This window comes from Callospermophilus lateralis, chromosome 6 (assembly GCF_048772815.1).
Source record: "Callospermophilus lateralis isolate mCalLat2 chromosome 6, mCalLat2.hap1, whole genome shotgun sequence".
In the NCBI taxonomy this organism is placed as follows: domain Eukaryota; kingdom Metazoa; phylum Chordata; class Mammalia; order Rodentia; family Sciuridae; genus Callospermophilus; species Callospermophilus lateralis.
Window position 1 is genome coordinate 36,064,385 of NC_135310.1, and position 23,906 is coordinate 36,088,290.

The 23,906-nt window shown below is 39.5% G+C and overlaps 1 protein-coding gene across 4 annotated transcripts in view; it reads right to left on the bottom strand.

Moving 5' to 3' along the window:
• L3mbtl3 (L3MBTL histone methyl-lysine binding protein 3) overlaps positions 1 to 21,439 on the bottom strand; it is a 108,737-nt gene extending 87,298 nt beyond the window's left edge. For 2 of the 4 annotated variants that reach the window (XM_076859749.2, XM_076859746.2), the window contains exons 1-2: positions 21,367 to 21,439; positions 17,859 to 17,942 (exon numbers count right to left, since the gene is read on the bottom strand). The gene's annotated coding sequence lies outside the window, so the exon portion shown is untranslated. Of the gene's footprint in view, positions 1 to 17,858; positions 17,943 to 19,406; positions 19,631 to 21,366 lie in introns of those variants that run through there. The other 2 variants (XM_076859747.2, XM_076859748.2) reach the window with 2 other exon arrangements.
• Between the last annotated feature and the right edge of the window lie 2,467 nt (positions 21,440 to 23,906).

The window sequence follows — 23,906 nt, forward strand, 5'->3', positions numbered from 1 at the left end:
ACATCATTGGTGGTAATACTGATATTTTCTGAAACTCTCATTTGTTTAATATGAGATAAAACAAGTCAGTCATTATGTGCATATCATAGACAACTGACAAAAGGATTAATGGATCCTAAATTTGAATTGCAAGTATCAATATAAATTCATGATGTATTATGCCTATTTTCCAGCTATCCAATCACTAATCAATGATAATGAGCAGCTGGGTTCTCTGATTTAGGAGAAATAGTATTTAGTTACCACAATCTTCCCAGAAAAGGAACTGATTTCTGCTCAATGGCAGAAAATGTCCCAGATGAGCCTGGGACATCTTGTCAAATAAGAAAGCAAAGAAACTATCAAAGACAAGGGACATCACAACCAAAGATTTGTTTGGGGCTAATTTGAAGAGGCTCCTATTAGCAAAATAAGGCAAAGTAGTACTCTTACTAGTTGCAATTAATTAAAATACATCAAATAAATTTAAATGCATGAAGCCAGGCACAATGGCACAGGCCTGTGATCCCAGCAGCTTGGGAGGCTGAGCCAGGATCATGAGTTCAAAGCCAGCCTCAGCAACTCAGTGAGGTCATAAAGCAACTCAGTGAGACCCTGTCTCTAAATAAAACATAAAAAAAAGGGCTGGGGATGGACTCGGTTGTTAAACACTACTGAGTTCAATCCCTGTAAGAAAAAAAAATTATAAATTCATATTGATTTTCAAAACAAACAAAAAAGAATATTTCACTGATCACCTTTTTTAGTTTAGGAGGAAACCAACTCACTATTTGGAAAAAGAAATAAGCACTAGTGAATTGTTTGAGATGGAAATTAAAGCTGCTTTTTGAATGGAATTCCATTTTTATTTAACAAACTGTGTTTATTCAGGTTTGGATACTAGACAAATATTTTGTCAAAAATAAATGAAGTGAGGTTATCACATTTTAAAAAAGAAATACTAATTTGAGTATTCCAGGGAAAAAAAGAATTTTTGAATACTTGTATCTATCACCGTGAATTTGACAGCTTCCCAAAAGACTTCACAAAGGAGATAGATGGGTGGTGATAACAATAAATGTGATATTTAAAATACTTCATAACAAAATTTGTTAACCTTTGAATGATATATACAATTCAGTGAAGAAATATTTTCCACATGACCAATGCATGATGTTACAAAACTACGCATGGATAAGGGATTCATTCAAAATGCCAGACCGACCAAATGGATTTCAATGCCTCAAAATATGAAAAACCCAACTGATAAGGTTTCAAATTACATTCCACTAACCTTCAAGAAACCATCACCTGTCAAGTTTTAGTGTGGTATCAAAGAAGAATGTACACTTATTATTGAAAAGACTAGTAAAATTATTTCTCTTTTCCAACCCTCTATATGAAGCCAGATTTTCTCATATACTTCAACCAAAACAACAGATTTCAATGGACAGTGCAGAGGCAGATATAAGAATACAACAATCTTCTATTAAGCTAGATATTAAAAAAGATCTGCAAAAAATGTGAAGCATTCCACTGCTGTTTTTTTTAAATTTTGGAACTATGATTATCTTTCATAAAAATATATACTTATGTATAGTCTCATGTACTGGGTTTGTTGTTGTTATTTTTAAATAAACATTCCAAAACAACCTATTTCTAACAGTAAATATTAGTATTTATTAGTATTTATACAGACATGTAGATAATCTATATGTCATCCAAACGATCCCTCTTTTTTAACCATTTTTCAGTGTAAAGACAATGTGAGACCAAAAAGTCTCAGAGTCACTATTTTACAGAATGAAAACTTATTTTTTTCCACAAAGATGAAATTGCAAGGAAAAAACTTGAGGAGGAAATTTGAAACAGAGAAAAAGATATTTAAGATATATATCAACCAATCCCAATATTACAATTCATAGATCTGGTCTGGATCCTGATTTAAACTACTTTTTTTTAAAAAAAAAAAATATTATTATATAGGGCTAGGAATATAGCTCAATTGGTAAAATGCTTGACTTGCATGCACAAGGCCCCATTACCACACAAAAAAAAAATTATATATATATATATATATATATATATATATATATATAAAACTCATATATAATATATATATATGAGTTACTTTGAATACCAACTGGCTATCTGATGACATCAGAAGAAATAGTGTTGCTTTTTTAAAGGGGTGATGCTGGTATGCACTTTTTAAAGGGGAGCTGTTCCTATATTTTAGTGATACAAGTGAAATGGTAGAGGAAATGACATACTAGGAGAAATTTGCTATAGAGTAAACAATGGGGTGAAATGGTGAAAATAAGACTGGCAACATATAAGGAACTGTTCAGATGTAAGTGGGGTCCGTGGCAGTTTATTATATTACATCCTAAGCTTTGTATGTGCCTGAAAAATATCTTTCCAAGATTTTTTTTAATGTAATTTCCTTATGTGTGTTGAAAAGGTTAGGTTTGTGGATTCTTTGTATAAAATATTATAGCACTTAAACATTTTTAACATTCATTTTTCAATAGTCAATAGAAAAATTACTTGGGATTCCTTGAGTGATAGCTGTCTTCTGTTGAAAATTTTTAGGTACTTCAATATTCTTTCTTTTTTCTTCTTAAATATAAAAAAATATGAAACATTAGACATTTCAAAATGTATATCCAGTTTTAATTTGAAGAATCAGATTCCACTATCATTAACTTAATCCTCAAAACAGGAACTAGAATGTGAAGGCATAAGAAAGAATTAAATTATAAAATTGTAAAAGTATGAAATAAATGAAGACTTGTACTTAAATTCTTTTATGCTCCTCCCTCACCAAATGGATAAAGACCAGCCATAAAATTGACTCCCTATCAAGGGATGTAGGAGTGGCAACTTTTTTCTGAAAGAGAGTACTGACAGAATAATTTCCCCCCTGCTGGATAAACTGGGTAAAACTAGAGTCCCTGGTCTTTTTCCTACCCAAAAGTCATACATGTATAAAATTCACAGCAGTAAAATCCTGTCTGTCCAGGAAGAGAAATCTAAAAGCTAACATTTCACAAAACCTGAAGTTAATGTTCATTACGAGTTTTAGGAAATAATCAGAATAGGCTTTTGTTATATAAAATATTAATAATGTTACACAGTGTGCTCAGTCTGTAAGCATATTATCTAAAATCTGTAAAGCTTGTTTCATCCATTTTTTTTTCATTCTAAGGTTTGAGGACTTTTTTGTACAACACAGAAATATTATTACATTGTTTTTCGCATCGTCATCTAATTTTGAGGCCACCGGTGGCTTACTTTTTCATAAGAAGTCTGAATGGCTACAACAGATTTAGTGTTTTCAACCACCTTTCATTCAGGTAGAACAGCCTGCACGCAATAGTATTTTAAGAAAAGCTACTGCTTCCAAGACATCTCAAGTCTTTCTTCCTTATTTCACCCTCCCCGTGTACGTACACTTGCATACAAACATTCGAAGGCCTTTCACTTCAACAAATCACACCCAAAAGACTTCAGCAATTTTTTTTTCAATGCTTAGAAAATGTTCTTGCTTTTGTTTTGTTCCTGTAATTACTACCTGCTACATTCCATAATCCTATATGTAACCTGTATTCTACAGGCCATAAAAAAGCAGGTAGATAGGAGTCATAATACAAGGAATAGTTTTTCTCATTCTGCAGAAAATCCCACCCCCAATCTCTTGTTAAATGGTGCTGAGATTTCCTAAGAAAATGTCATAAAAGTGCACCACGATGGGCCTCTGTGCTTTCAAACAAGATTCAGCATTTTTCTCCTACTTTCTTAGTTCTAATGGTCTCTGGCCTCTACTGATGTCAGACAATGCAGCTTTTGGGTTCAGACATCTACCAAATGTATCAGTGGAGCTTTCAATTTCCCCTAATATACATGTTATGGCTGACCGTGGTAAAAATGAAGGCATTGATGCCCAGCAGACCCCTACCAGTGCCCACTGCAGATGTCTTGCCAAGGAACTGATGACTTCACTGAAGACCAGGGCCATTGCTGCTAACACCAATAAAAATGCATTATCTTCCCAAAGTATCTTTTTTTTTTTTAATTTTTTTTTTTTTAAGGTGTAGATGGACACAACACAATGCCTTTATTTTTATGTGGTGCTGAGGATCGAACCCTGGTCCCGCCCATGCTAGGCGAGCGCCCTACCACTGAGCCACAATCCCAGCCCACCCAAAGTATCTTTTTACAAAACAATTCACTTCAGCTGTCATTCATTTTTATTATAATCTTCTTGCCCTAGCCTCCAACCAAAGGTCTAGAGAGCAGCCTAAATGACATATGACACTATCCTCAGAATTACCTCCTGTATGTCTCTCCTACCCCATTCCACTTCTCCAAACCACAGCTGTGCAACTTGACTCTCCCTGGAGATAATTCTATTGGATGAAACTCCTCACTTTCTCATGTAAACAAGTCCCTGGCCACCCCAGTCTACCAGTACCACTTTTGTTAGGTGGTAATGAAACTGGTTTTTTGGTATTGCTTTGTTTTGTTTTTGCACGGCTGGGGATTGACTCTAGGGCCTCATGTATGCTAGGCAAGTACTTTCCCACTGAGCCACACTCCTAGGCTACTTATTGATATCTTACATTTAAAAATCCTATGTTATGTGCATGTACAAATATGTATGAATCCTGCTATTATGTATGATTATAATGTACCAATAAAAAAATATGGAAAAAAATCTTACATTAAGGTGCTGGGGATATAGGTCAGTAGTAGAGAATGTGCTTATTAGCACACACAAGGCTTTGGGTTCAATTCCTAGCACACACAAAAAACAATTCTGTTATCAGACTATAGGGAAACAGGACTTCTCATATTCCTTGACGAAGGCATTATTAAGTTGAAACAACCATTATGCAGATCAATATTCAAGATCATAACCTCCAACTCAGCAATTATACTTCTAGAAATTTATTTTATAAATACTTGTGCATATATGTATAAAAAATTATATACAACTTAACTATCCATCAATGGAGGACAACTATAGTAAATTCACACAATGACATATAATGCCACTGTGAAAGACAACAAGAAAACACTTCACACCGTAACAAAGAATTCCAAGACACTATTAATAGTACCAATTCTACACAAGGTACAAAAACTGCATGCTACATTTTATGTAAAACAAAAACAGGTAAATATAAATATGTATATTGCTTGTATATGTATAGACCAATTCCAGAAGGATTTGTCAAAAACCACTTCTATATCCAAGAAGAAGCAATGGTTTGCTAAAGGACAGTCATGGGAGGAAGCCTTCTCTTTGCACATTTTTGTGTCCCTTTTGAACATAGTTAAATTTTTCTTAATTATAAAAATGTAAGTTTTTAAATCCTGTTTCATGTTTATTTAAAATTATGTTATAAGCTGGATGTGGTGGCACATGCCTATAATTCCAGTTACTGTGGAGGCTGAGGCAGAAGGATCGAAAGTTCAAGGCCAGCTGAGCAACTCAGTTAGACCCTGTCTCAAAATAAAACTAAAAAAGGGTTGGAAGTATAGTTCAGTGGTAGACTGTCCTTCGGTTCAGTCCTCAATACCACAAAAAATTTAAAAATAAGACATACCTTTTATAACATACATATGTTTATCATGAAATATTTGTTACTGATGTCAAAAACTGAATCTATCACCTAACAGTCACTAAGGGAAATCAACTTCTGCAATGCTGTTGGGTAAGTTTACTAGTAGGTGTTAACTCTATGTGCATGTGCATCAACTCAACTGCTGAATGGGAAAAAGAAGTGTAGGGTTCACTCCTGCACAACCAAGTTATGCATTCCCAGACTGCATATTGATGATTTCTACTATTCCTGAGTGACACCTGAAGTTCTCGTGACATTTCATAATTTTTCGTTTTACATAGACATGAGTCTGAATCACACATGCCATAGGAGAGGGGCAGGGGCAAGATAGTCTGGCCTGGCCAAGGTCCAGTTATGCTCTTAGTCACAGTGCTCCGTCTTAGTGCTGTGAACACTGTAAATAAAGTGATAAAAACTCTGTTTCTTTTTAAGAAATGAAACAAACAGAATTAACTGCTAGTTGAGTCTAAGAGTTGATGACAGAATGAGGGGAATATGGAAATGTTTATGAAAGTAATAGGCCCTAGCCACAAAATAGAAGTTTCAGATAAATTAAAGACTGAAATGTCAAAAGCAATGACTCAGACACACTGTGTGAACAAAACTACCAAATGCTCCAAAAGTAAATCAGTAGAAAATACATGTGAATTTGTGTCAATAAGTTCTCCAGACAGTACAAATATCCCTCATCAAATGAGAGAAGCAGTTAAGGGTCCAGAAAGATCATTTAAATATTTCAGGTATACTTTTAGTAATTTTTTGGAAGGAATTGTGTGCTACAATGTTTTTTAAATTTTGAATTACAACTGGCTTGGGCCATATCCCTCACAAATGTCAAGAATCTACTGCATCTAACTTTGTCATAAAATGAGTTTATGTCCTTCATCATTCCTCCCTCGTATCATTTCTTTGCTCCTGTCTGCCATGAGTGGATAACAGAGAGGCTCGGTGTGAGGGGCACAGTCTCCCTATGTGCAGAGCTCCTGCTGCAGAGTCAAAGTGAGGAGCCTGCCTGGGCTGAGATGAGGAGAGGTGACCTAACATAGGACACAGCACAAAGCAGAAGAGTGGGGCCCTGTCTGCACCCCAAGAGTCTGAGCCTGCAGATACGGGGAAAAACAAGGATCACTAAGAAAGAGCACAAAGTGTAGCCTATTCCCGCTCAACCCATCATTCTCCCCAAATTATATTTAAAAGAACAATGAGTTGATGTCCATTAAGACTAGCTAAATAGTTGTAATTCTTTCTTTAGAGTTGCATTTTATAGTTTTGTAGCTAATTGGTGCAAATTCAAAATTAAGGTACAAAGATACTGTGGTTATGAGCTGAGAGTATAAAATGGGAGTAGACATTACCTCAAAAGCAGAATCAGATTAAAATTCTAAGAACCAGAATCAGATTGAAATTGTGTCATTGAGATAACAGGCATGAGATATCAGGCCTGGTGTTGATGAACTAAGCCTTCCAGATTTTGGTTAAGAGGGCAACGTTATCTTCTCTAAAGAGCAAATCAAGAATGCTAACCCTAAAATCATTATCATGCACAAAAAAAAAAAAAAAAATGAAAACAGTATAGAAGAGGAACATGGCAATGAGAAAGGCCAACTCCACTGTGGGAGTCAGAGGCCTTGTTGCCATGATGATTACTGTTAGGCCATTAACTGAAGAGGGCTTTTGGTTTATTTCATAGAAATCATCAGTTAGCAACCAAATGCTATACCTGGCACAGAGAAACACACTCAAAAGTCCTTAAAATCATTCTTCAGTTATATCAGCTAAAAGGGCTCTCACTGTGACATGCAGAACTGCTCTGAACCCCCATCCTCACTCTCCGGGCTCCTGGCATCTTTCACAGGCATGAATCAAACGATTTCACGGAGTATCCTTCAGACCTACTGTACTCTCACAAGTCCTTTCCATCCTTTCCCCTTCCCAAAACTAGTACTTTCCACTCCTCCTCTTCATTCCAATTTCCAAAGTTTGACAATTGCTTCTTCTGTGACTGTGGATGAGTTAGTCACTTAATCAATTTCCCCTCTGTAAAATGTAGAGGATCACAGAATCTTTCTTTACTGAGTAATGGTGAAGATTAGATAAACCAGGTAATATGTTAGCTATCCTGTAGACAACAGTCAAATATAATGTTAACTTCTTATTATAATTATTGACTTTAACAATTATCTGGGTTCATAAGAGCTCCTTGGCAATCAAAAAATTAAATAGCAATTTTTCTTTTCAACTCATTTTTAACTTAAAATTAATTCAAACATTTGTTAATTTACTATTTTTGCAGTACTAGGGACTGAACCCAGGGATGCTCTATCAATGAGCTACATCCCCAACTGTTTTTTAACATTTTATTTTGAGACAGGGTCTTGAAAAATTGATAAGCCTGGTCTTAAACTTTTTATCCTCCCACCTGAACCCCCTGAGTCACTGAGATTACAGGCATGCATCACAGCACCTGGCTAGTCAATTCATTTCAATAACATCCAGGGTAGTAAGTCACGTGTGTTCAAACCTACATCAGAAGATGTCAAGATTACTATGTTAAAATTAGGTATTGTATTATTAATAATAGCTCCAGAAAGACCCCCAGTTTTGTCATAAAGCAATCCGCCCGAAGTAATGTAGAAAGATCTGCCACGTGAAAAAGGCCTGAAGCCACCCAATCCCCAGAGAAGCCCCACATGTGGTCATGAGCTACCACACTGGTATGACTCCATTTAAACAAGACTAGATGAAACACTAGGACAATATTTCCCAAAGTCTGCTCCCCCAAACACAATTTTTAGAAAGCCATTCATTCCTATCCCAGATAAAATATTCGGTGATAAAAGACATGCAATTTCCCAGCAGCCTTTGGGAGATGCACACTGGCTGTGGTGCAGACACCTGTGTAGCACTAAGTCCACAGTCACTGTGGACTTATAATCACTGTCACAGCACATTGAGTTCTACAGAAACCCCTCTGTGGAAAATAACATGAAAGCAAGTAGTGTTTTACAGAGTAGATGTCATTCATCTTCAAGTTGGATGCAACTTGAAGGATGCTACCTTCGGACTTAGCTCCCAGACTGCAGCCATGTGTGGAATTCTATGACGTCTCATACTGAGGCATGTTGTTTTAGTTCAGACTTGAGAAAATAATGCTGAAAAAGATTTGGGCCCTGCATCCTGAGACCTCCCTACAGCTTTTGATGTACTCTGTGATGATGTCCTTTATAACACCTAAGGACCCAACATTTACTAAGAGAACTCCGTGTCCACCAATACAAGGCCAAATGGGGTAATCAGACTAACCCATTAACAGATACACATTAAAGGAACACAGAGATGCTGGGGAAGAAGGGGTTCTTTAATGCCTTGTCATATTAAAGGATCTCACCAATACCAGCCTACTTGACCTTCACAACTGATAAGAACTATTTCAAGACTGATAAGAACTATTTCCTCATTTTATAAATAAGAAAATTAAGAAGCAGATTTTTATCTCTTAAGAGGGAGCCCAGGATGCTATAATTTAGTCAGCAGAGAAGACAATGAAATGGTGTAAGGCAAAGGCTCTGCAGCCACAGCACCTGGATTTACATCCCAGCCTTGAGTTTTACTACGACCTGTACACCATAGGCAGGGACCTCCCCTCTTGAGCCTTAGCTCCTTCAGATGTAAAGTGGATTGAAATATCTGCTTCATAGAGATATAAAAACTTTTTTTAAAAAAAATTATGCAAGTTGGGATGCTTTGCACTCAGTCTATAAGAGCTTCAGTGATTGTGAACAAAAGAAAACAATCTTCTCTCCAGTGTCCATGCGCCCTCCAAGCACCAGGTCACCAGGTATGTGCAATAACAGAGGGCAGGAGATGATACCTGGGCAAAGGCCAACACCTTGGCTTCATTAAGCCCTATGTAAATTTTCAGGAATCCAGAGATTGGGGGTGGGGGGAGCAGTGTTTAAGAAAACTGCAAGACTCCGAGTTGTCACGGACAAGTAGATTTCAGAGTGGATTTGGGAGACTTTGTAAGGTATCCTAAATGTAAGATCAATAAACATTAGCTTAGCCACGTTCTTCTAAAGAAAAGAACATTTTGACAACCAAAAAATAATAATAAAAAAAATTAAGATTAAAAAAGCTACCCCAACAAATTAGGCCACTGGCAACTTTACTGTGATGTTTGTGCTTTGAAAACATTGAAACCTCCTCACATGCCAACAGTGGCTCCTGAAAGTGCTTCAAGAGACAGGCAGCAGGTGCAGAGGCAGGCAGCATGCACTGGAAGGACTGCGGCAAGAGGCTGATATGAAGAGGAGAGACGAAAGCTAAGGATCCTCCCCAGGAGGCTCCAGTGACCCGGCCAGTCTTCCTCTACACAAGCCCTGGTTTGTGTATGTGCACCTAAGACATGAGGAGAAGAGGCCAGGAAGACAGCATGGATACCCTGATTATCATCACACTGTGTCATCACCATCTGCATACAAGAAGTACTGATGGAGACCTTGATTAACTGGGCTTTATAATCCCTTGTGAAGATTCACAGTAGGTATTGATAAAGGTTACCAAATGAATGGATGAAACAGGGGAAAACATGACAGATTAACGGAGAGGAGGGTTAGAAAGACAGGAAATCAGAAAAAAGAAATTTATTTGTCCATCGGTCTCACATTCCCCAGTGAAAATTCCAACTAACAACTAGGCTGCTAAGTATTTATTTATTTACCTCCTTGGCAGAAGCATAACATCACCACTCCAAGAAACTCTCCTTATTTAAGCGTCAGTGAAGAACACATCAAAAGAAGTTAAATTCAAACCTCTTAAACGGGCTTATTCAATAAGGATGAGAAAAATCCAAACTAACACTTGAAGCATCTTTCAACAAACACATATTGCTACAAAGAAAATTTTTCCTTTCAAATCAAGCATGACAGATACCAGCTTTGATATTCTACTTACCCTGCTTGATAAGAACTCTGAATCGCACACATATTGGAACTGAGATCTGTGGTAGAGAGATGTGAAATTTTGCCCTGAGGGCCCAAGTTCACAGATTTTAAGCAGGCAAACTCTAGATTATTTCAATGTGAGAACGGAAATCTTAATCCTATCAAGAACAAAGCCTTCAGAATCTGGGTCTTCTATTCTCAACCACGCTTGGACAGCAGATCTTGAGCGTCAACAAATCCATCTACCTTTAAATATGAAATCAGCAGGAAGAATGCTTCCTCCTCAATGCTTTCTCAAGAAAGCTCCCACTTGACCTCCTCACCATACTCTAGTGAGAATGGTCCTATTTATATGGTGGCAATGGTTCATCTGATTTCTCATCTATGCTGCCATGGAGATGGTGTGCAAAGGAGTACACCAAGGGTAGCTTAACAAAATCTCAACTTCCTGCCCCTGTTTGTTACTGTTAAGAAGGATGAATTATTGAGATTCTGTAACCTCACCTACTGACTTCCTCTAAAAGAGGAACAGAAAATGAAAAATGCCTTTCAAGAAAAAAAAAAAAATGTACACAGAAAGTGAAATCACACTAACTGACACTAACAGGCCTATGGCCTATTTAATACACTCTCACCAAATACTTTTATTTGAAGTTCATCTTCAATGTATGCACTACAAGATATCTCAATGTGAGGCAGAAATTTCTTTAAAAATGTTATCTCATCAACATACTACACTAGAAAGATAATAATAGAAATTTTACACCCATTAGAGGGATTCAAAGGCCATAAAAAGAACAAGAACCTGTCTGACACAGATATTTCTATGCTTTTGCTGCATATGCATGAATTTAAATTTTAAAAGAAAAACTAAAAGTAGTGCCTTGTTCTTTTTTATTTCCCTTCATAAATTTTTTTCAAAAACACTAAAAGTGGTATCTTCTTTTACTTATTCTGCTTCATATTTTTATAGAATATAGAGCTAAAATTAAGATTTACACTTGATTTCTCTTATGTCATAAGTTAGATTTGATCAGATTTTATTTCTCTCCCAGAAGTCATGCCTACAGCTAATCTTGATAACCATTTGTGACCAACCTGCTTATCAACATAAGCCTCAAGTTCACCAAATAAGACCACAAATCAACAGGGTGAATTATTTAGATCATTTAACAATCAGACCAAATTGACCACTTAGAAATTTCAATTCATTCTTCAGGGTGCAACAGTGTAACACATGGGGAGAAATACAAAATATTTCCTGAACATCCTATTAAAGAAGGTTGGGAGTACACAACAGATTAATGTTCTAAAACCTGAACAAATTTAGTTCCATAAATTTATATATAACATAAAGCTGTTGTCCCACCTTGAAAGGGCTGGGACAGAATAGGTGCTCAAAAAATTTTACTGAATAAAGTTCAAGTTGGGAGAAACAAACAGGTGTGGTGATGCACACATATAATCTTAGCAACTTGGAAGTCTGAGGCAGGAAGCTTACAAGTTCAATACCAGCCTGGGCAACTTAGTGAGACCCTGTCTCAAAATAAAAAATGTTTTAAAAAGGGCTTGGGGCTGGGGGTTGTGGCTCAGTGGTAGAGCACTTGCCTAGCAAGCATGAGGCACTGGATTCAATCCCTAGCATCACATAAACAAACTAAATAAACAAAATAAAGGTACTATGTCCATCTACAACTAAATAACTATTAAAAGTTTGTGTGTGTGTCTTGGGGGGGGGGGGTGCTTGGGATGTAATTCAATGGTAGCATGCCCCTGGGTTCAATCCCCCATATCCATTTAAAGGGAAAAAAAAAAAAAAAAGTTTATTACCTCTAATCAATGCTTGTAGTAGCATCCTGCTAAGTCAGACCCAGATACCTGGGTGAGGCACACAACAGGGAGAAACCACCCAACCAGGCAAAAGAGACTCCATTCCACCATGCAAAGATGGCCCCTGGCTCTCTGATTACAGTAATTCAGAATTAGTGTATTGTTTTGAGTATCTTCTTACTTACATTTCATCTTCATTTTTATTTTGATTCTAGGATACTACAACTGCCCTTCGTTCCTCCCCATTATTATCTGTCTTATTTTCTTACTTCTTTTAACAATCCTAGCTTCAGAGTAAATTCCATCATCTTTTGAGTCCCCTCTGTAAACTTAGATCCCATTCTTTTTGATGACTGCTTTATAATGGATTCATGAATTAGACCAAGGAGGGGTTTTTTTTGTTTGTTTGTTGTTTTTTTTTTGGGGGGGGAGGGGGGTTGTTTTGTTTTTTGGTACCAAGAATTGTACCCAGGGGCATTTAACCACTGAGCCACATAGCCTTTTTTTCTTTTTCATTTTGAGACAGGATCTCGCTAAGTTGCTTAGGGTCTCACAAAGTTGCTGAGACTGGCTTTGAACTTGCATTCTTCCTGCCTTCCAAATTGCCAGGATTATAGGCTGCACCAATGCACCCAAGGTATTCTTTTCCAAACAACTCAACAATGAATCTTCTCAATTCTTGGTTTAAAAAAGGAAAGAAAAAAAATAAAAAGATGAATTTTATTCTCATTTATTTTTCTTATATTTGCTCATTATTGTTCATCTTAGTATAAGCCATGTATAAGAGCAAACATATTAATCTGGATATGTGTTTTCTTTGAAATATCCTAGGAACTACTATTTTGAAAATCAAAAACCAAAAGATAAAACAAAATAATCCCATGCCAATATCATTTTACCTCGTTCTATCCCTTTCAAACAGCATAATATAGACAAGTTACTAAGTATCTCCAAGCATCAGTTTGCATTAATAGAAAAAAATAATAATACCCAAAGTTCAACATTAGTGAAAGTAGTAGAAATAATACCTTGTGCCTAGAGCAATATGTGGACATCCAGAAGGTAAACACTAGGTATTTTGGGGGTGAATAAATAAATAAGTAAATGAATAAAGCACTGAGTTTAATGCTTGACATTCAGAGAGCACTCAAAGTATACTTCACCTTAAATATTAATACTATAAGTGTTTTGCAGCGGTTACTCCACCTGCCCCATCACTATCACAGGAACATGTATTACCACAGTATTACCATGGTACCCATGACTTCATCTCTACCATTCACACATATTTAACTGCAGCTTTGTTTTGTAAACTATCATTTTATATATATGATTTATCTCCCCAACCAGATTATAAACTTGCTGAAGCAAGGACTGATATTTTATTTCTTGTAGTCCCAACACATTCATTCATTCAACCCTACTTCAAGAGTTGACTGTGTGAAGCACTCCCCAATATCGATTTGCATAGTATTTGTTGACTCCATACAAAGCACTGATTGTAAATATGACAGAAACAAGAATAATACAGAAGGCATTTTACTGTATTCATATAATATGCATGCAATCTTTACAATAACCATCTAAGCCCTTAATTCCAAATCTACTTCTGAGGAAGAAACTCAACTCCTTAAATATCACCCAACTTTATTCACATTCCCTTCAAATTTCCTTGTTCTTTCCTCCAAACTATCCTGTTTCCTAAATGGGGATTTCTTAGAGCTAATAAATTAAATTTAGTTGTTTTTCAAGGGTACCAGTTCCAGGTGTTTCTTTCCATCTGCTCCCTGCAATAACTGCTACAATCAACACTAACTAATCCATCATCTCTTCTATTGACTCATATCTACATACATCAACTAAGAAACTTGAAACAGTCAAGAGAAATCCTGAGAACATCCCCACTAGATAATGAAGCCCTTAAGAAATGTATCTTCTGCAGATACCTTGAACTTCAAGACATCATATAAATAGAGTATCTTTGGGGCCAGGGGTGTGGCTCAGTGGGTAGAATACTTGCCTAGAACGTCCAATGCCCTAGGTTCAATCTGAGTACTGCAGAAATAAACAAACAAATAAGTGTATATTTTTAATACATATCTTCACCCATATTATAATCACCCCAAATCCCTGTGAGGAACAAATACCTCAATAATAGCAAACAGGAACAGTAGTAATGAGATATTCACCAGAAAGTCGCCTGTCGACGCAGTGATCAAAGAGAACAAGTCAACCCAATCCATCATTCTCAATCATATTTCAGGCATTCCTTGACAAAAGGTGAAAAGCTGCTTACTAGCTTCTGAAGGCTAATCATTAAAAAAGAAATATCCTGTACTCTGCCACATGTACATGATTGCAAGCCAGGGTCCTGCATCGTCCAGCCCCCAAATCCATGTTTCTTAGCTCAGTGGCTTCCACAGCTGCTAAAACTCTTTTTCTTTTTTGCTGGTACCATGTGTAATTGTTACAGTATTATTAGTGGAATTCAGAGCTATGGCCACTTCTGGAGAAGATCAAGAAAACTCCACAGGGCAAAGATCTAGTCTTTTAGAATTCATACTATAAGGATTGACAAATCTTGGTAATTAACTAGAAACACTGCTGGATGGATCACTCAGTGTCACACATCCTTGAAAACCCCAGAGTACTCTCATCCCACACCATGTAAAATAACTTCTGTAAATATCCCATCTTAACTGCATCTACAGCAAATCGTGTTGGTTGAAATAGTATATAATTCTTAAAAATAAACTAGCAAACAGAGCAGGGGAAATTATTCAGGAACCAACTCTCAATTACTCAGGGACTAATTAAACACGACATATTTCTTCTTTCCTCCACTAATGGGTTTTTAAATTCGTAAAACATTGATTGGATAATATATAAAAGAGAGATGAAATAAAACTAAAACATGCCAGGGTTTATTTTGTCAAATTCAGAATCATCAAATTAAATATAATGACAAATAGTACCTGTGAGGTATTTTTCCATCTAGATTTTAGATACTTGGCTATAATTAGAATGTGGTAGCAAAGGGGTCTAGAAAACAGGTGGGAAGAGCCCATGTGGATTTTTACCTAAATCCAGTCATTCACAGGAATCACTTTCTGGTCCACATAATTAGTTTAAATCACTACAAGCCCAGATACCTATTTTCTCATTTTCTCATTCTCTTCTCCCAGCAGACTCACGCAACAAAAATATTAATTACAGTACGTGAATTCCCTTCGCACCTACTCTTCTTCTTTAACCACCCTACCATTTCCACAATTAGGCAACATTTTAAAGTAATTCTTTCGCTTGCCCCTTCTCCTTATTAAATGACTAGGCTGGGATAAATAAATTTCAGGCTTTGTACCCAGTATCATGTTAGAACATGTTCCTCCCCTCCAAGAGTCAATACTATCAACGATAAGTTACTTTTTGCTCAAGGAAAAAATATTGCTGGAAATTTTTTGACAGGTATATATAATGCATATACCAGAAGCCAATCTAAAAACTTTGGCCAGGAATTAAATTACCATGTTCTGCCCTAGACAACCTACCTTCTGCCTATTACAAAGCCTGACTAAGGCAAAATGATAATATAACCACCACATGTTTGAATAATTCTTTAAAGTTTTCAGAATCTTTTGTTATTTAATATTTAGATTTTTTTAAAAAGTAACTATTGTTCCTATTTTCCAGATGAAGAAATCTAGGCTAAAGGAAGTAATATGACTTACACAAGGTGATATACATTAAGTGACAAAATTTTGTCTTCTGATGCCTATTCTGACATTCTATCCAAAGCTATAATGACTCTCCCAAAAAAGAGAAACAAGTGCTGTCCTCAGCTCAGCATGTCCAAACACGAAGCTCATCTTTCCAGTTAACACCTACTAATCTGCTTCAACCCTACTTCTGTCTGCATGATCTTGTAGTTGTCTTGCCCCATCGGTGTCCGCTGCATTACTTACACATTTACAGAGACCACATCTATATACTTCATAATTACACTACTCAAATCAACCCACAAGCAAAAATGACAATAAGCTCCTGTTAAAAATCATTTTCATACTGGTAATTTTTGGTTTGACTTCTAGACCATACCTGGCCCAATGACGATTATTAGTCTTGCTCAGAAAAGTAAGTCTAATCTTTGTTACATTTTGTTTGTGCTGAACAATTAGTGACCCAATTTAGTACTTACAACAGAGAAGGCAGGAAACAAGCAGAAAAGGAGAAAGCAAAGTTAAGGAGGGAAAACAAAAAAAGCAAAAGAGGTATTAACAGTAGAAACCACTATGTTCTGTCCCACAGCCCCCCTTGCCTAAGAGTAACCTTGGTAAGGGGGCTGGGATTGTGGCTCAGCAGTAGAGGGCTCACCTAGCACATGCAGGGCTCTGCATTCAATCCTCAGCACCACATAAAATTAAAATACAGATATTGTGTCCAACTACAACTAAAGCAAAAAAAAAAAAAAAAAAAAATATATATATATATATATATATATATAGTCTCTTTGTCCTGAGAGTAGGTCCTAGACTATAGAAAGTAAGCCATTACCCTCCAAAATTACTAAAAAGACCATACTGGACAACAATGATATTCTCCATGGAGATATATTCAAAAGCTGACAAGACCAAGGTAACTCACTGGAGCCTCACCATGACCCTATGCCATGCTATCTGGTACACATCAGCCCTGTTTGGATTCAAGCCATAGAAGTTACTTAAATGTTATTTAAATACTCCAAAACTCTCATTGTAAATTTTACCTACAAAATTTTACTACAGACTCCCCATCTCACCAGTCTTAAAAGTTCGAAATAGCTCAGTGCTGGAGCCCTAGCCTAGCATGTGCAAGGTCCTGGTTCAGTCCCCTATAGCACCCCCGCCCTTCAAAAAAGTTCTACAGTCTTCCATATCACTATATACTACATAATAGTTACATTATTTTATAATTCCAGTTTCCCTATTTTTCCAAATTCAAAGAATAAAACAATTTACTCTCAGAAAATGTGTTGAAATGCTAATTAAGAATCCACTAAGTAAGCCAAGGGAGATGGCTCACCAACTGAGGAGGCTAACTAGGGTAGAACAATTACAAATTGGAGGTCAGCTCAGCAACTTATCAAGACCCCCAGCAACTTAGTGAGATCCTGTCTCAGAATTAAGAAGTAAAAAGGGATTGGGGTGGGGGGTGTATAGCTCAGTGACAAAGTGCCCCTGGGTTCAAACCTCAGTACTGAAAGAAAAAAATCTAGGAAATAAGTGGGTCTCAAAATTATCCAGGACAATTTCATTCTCCCTATTGTTTCATTCAGCTCTCAATCACATTTATTGCCAACACTTTCACTCATTCAAAGAAGCCCCCACAAACCTGTGCTTTTCTGCTAATCCTGGCCCATACTCTCCTTTCTGATTTCCAAAAGCAGCTTTTAGCATTTAAGTACATCAAGCAATTTATATCAACAAGCAAATCTTACCTTGTGGTGGTAAAGAAACACAGAATTGTCTGGTGATCTTCACAATTGCTGTGCACCCCAAAGACTTCTTTTAAGAATCTAGCACTGATTTTAAAAGAGGAAAGTAAAATCAAAAGTACTGTCATCAAAAAGAAGCCTTCAAATCCACAAGTAATGAGTTCACATTTTCAAACACTGACATGCATAATTCCACATTCTACCACAATTGTATGTTAAAATAAACTAGTTCCAGATAAAGTAAAACTGATTTTAATCATTTATATCATTCCCATATCCTAAATTCACCCAATGACAAACTGATGAAAGTTTTAATTTTAATTTCCTTCATTATTTTTATCTTTAAAATACTTGAAACTTGACAAAACATATGCTGGCAAAAGACTAGATAATACCTAAGCAGTTTTTACCCACATATTTCAGTGTTTTAAATCACAGATTATACAAAGTATTAATAAATAATGTTTTACAGTGAAACAAAATTACAATCTTATAACTAGAAAGTGCATAGTTAAAAATTGAAATACTAGCCTTAAGTTATACTTATGGGAGAATAAAATGACTAATTCATATAAAAGGTAAATTTCAAAGATCTTTTCCATTTCTTCCAAGTTTTAAACACATATTTCATTTTCTATTTCTATTAACATTCAAAATGAAAAGTGTCTGCTTTGACTTGTGATTAGAAATTGATGGAAGATATGAACGATGACAAATACAAAAACAATTGTTTCTTTTCCAAGGAGGGCCCAATCTCAAAACCCAGAATACAACCAAAGTGCTTTTCTCATATAAGCCATGTCGAGTGGAAACTACGGGCCCTGAATCCTCAGAATTCATTGCTCTCGGATTTAACAAACTTTCTATTTCTGATCAGCATCTTTTCACACAACATCTGGCTGCTCGCTCAGGTCCTCTAATTACTTCCACGTCTGAACAGACTACGTAGCTACAAGTAAAGGCCAAACTTTGCTCTCGGCCTTCCGAACTTAAGATGCGTTTAACCACTAGAGGTCTCCCCTTGGCCAGTTTTGCACGTTCGCTATTTTGCTGCACTTGAAACTTTCCGGAGAAATGCTCTCTACTCGAGTCAGTGTTTTTCTAAAAACTTGCGCAAAAATCCACGCGACCGAGATAGCCAGTACAGAGACTGTCGTGCTCCCAACACTAATGAAGACATCACAAACCACGATCTAGGAAAATAAAAATGAAAATTCGACGCACTGGCCCGAGCCGAAGCCCCCCCAACCCCAAATCTTATTTCTCATCTCAGTTTCCCTTAACTTAGAAAAATTAAAAATCTGTTTTTGTTTCTGTGCACTTTGAATGATCTCGAATGCATTTTTCTGGCCGTAGCCCCGAGGTGGCCAAGGAGCGGGCCAAGGGATGCAGGGAGGGGGAAGGGCCGTGCTCACGGCGCCCGAGGAAGTTGCATAAGGAAAGAGACTCCGTTTTTCGGGTCCCCTCAAAAAATCGGCGGGGAGGGGGAGGAAAAGGAAGCGGGGTGGTGGCGGCAGGGGGACTGAGAAGGGAAACCGAAGCGACGTTTACCTTCGTCTCCCCGTGGAAGGGTGGGGCAAGAGTCGGTCCACGCGACCCGGGAGTGCGGCTCGTTACCCCCACCTCTCTCCGAGCGCAGACGGACAGACAGACACCCCCAACCCTGCGCGGGGAAGGCGGAGAGGAAACCGCCCGCTTTTAAACTTTCTCTCACGGTCGCGCTGTGGGCCGTGCTCTAACCAGAACCGGGGGTTAAAATCATAGGGCCTTTTTTTTTTTTTCTTTCAAGGTAATTAAAGTTTTACCAGTCCCGAAGTTGCACCCTCCCCCCGCCCGTGCCACCGCGCCCCCTCCCATCCCAGGGCTCTCAAGTTTTCCTCCTCCTCCCCCCACCAGCTCGCGGGGCGCGCGGCGGATGCCTCTGCTCCTGCGCTTCCCGATCCCCACCCCCGCCGGCCTCTACTTCCCCCCGCCCCGCTGCCGCGGCGCGAGAACGGCCCGCCGGGCCCAGGACGCGAGTGTGCAAAGCCCATTATTCCGGAATGGCACACGCACGCGGCGCGAGGCGGGCGGCGGCCCCGGCTGCGACCCCGCTCGCCTCCCCAATATAAGGCAGGCGTAAACAAGTTGCAGGAACAGCAGCCCCGCGCCTCCCCCAAGCGCAGCCCGCCGCCCCGGCGCGGCCGCCGCTACCACCGCCGCCGCGGCCGCCGCCTCCCGACACACGCCCGCGCCCGCACCCGGGCCGGCGCGGCACGGCACGGCGCGGGCGAACGCCGCGACGGCGCGGGCTCCCGGCCCGGCCCGCGGCCCGCGCCCTCCCCCGCGCGGACGGCCGCCGCGGCCCGCGCCGCCTCGCTTCCCGAAGCACTTTCCTGCCTCGGGCAGAAATAAACCGGAGGGTTTATTTTTGTGCAACTTTCCCAAAATGGCGGAAATTGGAGCTGATCTATATGAAATTCTCACACACTCGGTCGGGAATGGGGAGGCGGCGAGGAAGCAAACGCAAACTCTCGGCCGCCGAGCCTGGCCGCGGGTCCGTGTGTGTGTGCGTGCGTGTGAGTGTGCGTGTGCGCGGTGGGAGTCGGGGAGGCCTTTCCGCCGCGCACACACAGCACACGCCGGGGAGACGCGCCTGCACATTCAACCAGTCCATTCTCCGCAGCCCGAGCGGGGAGAAAGTGGCCCGGCCTCTTTTCCCACTGCCTGGGTCTCGGTACTTGTACTTCTCGCGCTCGCTCGCTCGCTCTCCGGTGCGCGCCCGGCACAAAGGCCACACGGGCGGAGGGGGCCGCAGGGGCGGCGCGCGGGGCTCGCGCCTCCCGCCGCACCGATCCGCGGCCCCGGCCGCCCCCGCGCCCCCCGCCGGCGCCTCTGCCTCGGCCGCCGCGCTGGCCTCCCGGGCTGCGGCTCCGCGGCGCCCACCCGGACACGCACCCCGGCGGAGCCCGGCGCCGCCGCGCTCCCCCACCCCGCGCCCGGTGTCATGAAAGCGACCAAAGTGACAAGCTCGGGGGGCGCGGGGGAGGGGGCCCACACGCATCCCGCCGCCTGCGCGCGGGCGAGAACCCGACGCGGCCGTCTCGCCCGGGCTCCCTTCCGCACGGCCCCCCACACCCTTCCCCGTGTGCGCGCAAAGAAAAAAATACAAGTCTCTCCTCCCCCCATTTTTTCCTTTCTCTTTTCTCTCTCTTTTGTTCCTCTTTCACACTCGCACTCACTACTTCAGAGTGAGATGCCCAGAGACTCCCCCTCCAGCCATTTCCGAGTCACTTGCCCACTTTTTTCCCCGGGATTAAGTTTTCTCCTCTTTCCCAGAGGCGCAGAGAAGTGGGGGAGAAACCCCTTCTGTCCTTCCCCTCCCCTGATCTGTTTCACAAGACGAGGGTGCGCTTCCTTCCCTCTATAGGTCTCTTAACTTTCATCCTCACCCAGAAAAATAAATGAATGGCTTTTGCATGGACAAATCTTCAGATTAATTAGAGATTAGATCCGATCAGCCGCTTCTTACCCCCAAATTTTCTCTTTTTTTTTTCTCCGTCTCACGAGTAGTCCTGACAAATGGTCCAGGGCTGCGGGCGCAGTGCGCATGTGCGCGTAGAGTCAGGGCTGGGGAGAGGGGAAACTGCGCTGGTGCCGGTGCCGCCGCCGCCGCCGCCGCTGCCGGGGAGGCTCGCTCTGGCTTCCCTGTTAGTGCTGCTGCGCCTTCGCCGCTGGAAAGCAGCAATAAAGCCGCTTGGCAAATGCAGCTGCCCGCAGATACTGTTTCAGGTGCATCTTTTCGAGATCCTTGTCACCGGCTCGAAGAGGGCTCAAGAACAATCTGAACAAATGTGAAAGACTGCTAAGGTTATAGATTTCTTTGTCTGTTTTTCACTTTACTTTTTTTAAAGGCAATTCTCCTAGCAGCTAATCCACCATGTGCTTTTAAATGTATGCATTCAGCCATTAAAGAGTGGGCCTTGGTTTTACACAAACACTACCCAAAGCCTAAATACATGCTACAGGTCATGAAAAATAAAGTTTTAAGCTTCTATGGAGTACAATCTCTCCCTCTTTTTAGGACTGGAAGAATGCATAATAAAGTATGCATTAAAAAACTTGCGCGTTCTTTTCACTTCCTAAGTGTGAATCTGTATTAATAGATTTGATGGGTTAGGCCTCTGTTTTGAGATATGCTGGGATTCCTACCTTAACTTAGAAATCACTATTCAGGTACCTTGGCAATAAGCAGGTCTAGGGTTACCCTCCTAATGTATTCAGTCAAGATGGCTGAGTGGTCCTAAATAGCAAAACCTGCCTTTGTCAACGTGTCAAAACTAGATCAAGAGAGTATTGTATTTCAGTATTGACAGCTCTCCGCTTATTGACTGCAGGCTGTCTTTGGGGCAGCCCACTGTCCTCCTTACTAGATAAATGTACTTATACAAAATAATTCAAGTAATTAAAGTTGGGATAAACATGTTGATGCCAATATCCAAGTTTGCTGGGGGGAGGGGCGCAGGAGTAGCTAGTGTGATTTTAAGAATGGCAAAGCAAGCCTTATATTTTGTAAAAGTGAAAAGGTGAGGAGAAGCCCCCACCCCTCGAGTGAACTATTTATTTTGTATCTAATAAAGGGTAAAGGAGACCCTTTTCTGAAATTGTTGCCTGAGGCTTAGAATTTAAATATATCACAGATGGAAATTCTGTATTAAAAATCCTTCCCCAAAAATGTAAGTAATATTATTCTTGATTGAATTTTTTCACCTAAGGAATGTTCCTTGAGCCAGCTTCAGAAAATAAACTGTTAAATTCTTTCCTTAGGACCATGAAATTACCCTAGAGAAGCAGACCACCCAACTCTTTCTTCTGTTGGTATAGTGACTGAATTCTCCAAACCAAGAATCAAGGCATGTAGCTTGATGTATACTTTAGACAAAGGTACAAACCCTGTGATGCAGAAATGAGCTTATAAAATATGCTTCATATACTGGACAGCTATTGGTTCCCTTCTGTGAAGGGGAAAGACTGGGTTAGTGAGAGCTATGGATAATCTCAAACCACTGTTCCCTTCTGATATCACTCACCACATCCAACCTTTTTCAAAGCAGCTCTCAAGTAGTTTCATTAACCAGTCTCAATTTCAGCTTCTTGCTTTCTAGCCCTTGAATAATAAGCAGCAAAATGGCCAAAGGCAGACTATGAGAGAAGAAAAAAAAAAAAGACCATGAATTATGTGGCAAACTAAGACCTTGCCCCAAAAGAAACTCAAATTAATTTTAGATTCCTCTTTCTAAAAATCCATCTTAAAAAAATAAAAATAAAAAATAAAAAAATAATAAAAAAAATAAAAATCCATCTTATATTCATTCTCTATAGATTATTTCTGGATGGTATTTCTATCGTACATGGATTTTCAGAGATATTGGTTCAACAGTCTGTAAATGTATATGAATGGTCTGTCTTGTGCTAAGCACTCCACAATGTGCCAGAGGTAAACAGATGACCAAAACTAGGCCTTGGCTATAAGGAATTCAGTTTGGTGAGAGAGAGACAGTGTAGTAAATTTGGCATTATTTTCTAGTGTGGTAAATGTTATAGTAGGGGTATGTGGAACAAGTATAGTCAAGGAGCACTGGTGGCAATAAGGAGATTTTTTAGAAATGATGGTTCAGCTAATTCTTGAAGGACATGCATCCAGGGTGTGTGATGTCCCCTTATTTCCAAGGTGTCCAAGTACATGCTCCAATCATAAAATACCTGATAAAGGCCCAAGGTTGTAGAGAGCAAGGCTTGCCGCACTGACTGAGGCTCACTAATAGAAATAAGGATGACATGAGGCACTCTACAATACATTGTCTTTCTCCTTCAGAGGTCATTATTAGAACCTCATCTCAGTTGTTCCCAAGATGTGATAATAAATATTTTGAAGGTACTCCCCTGTAAGAATAATGACTTTAAAGGCTACTACCGAGATTTTTTTGGGTTTTTTTGTTTGTTTGTTTGTTTGTTTGTTTGTTTTTATTAACAAGGAATCTTCAGTGCCACCATCCAAGACAGGCTGAATAC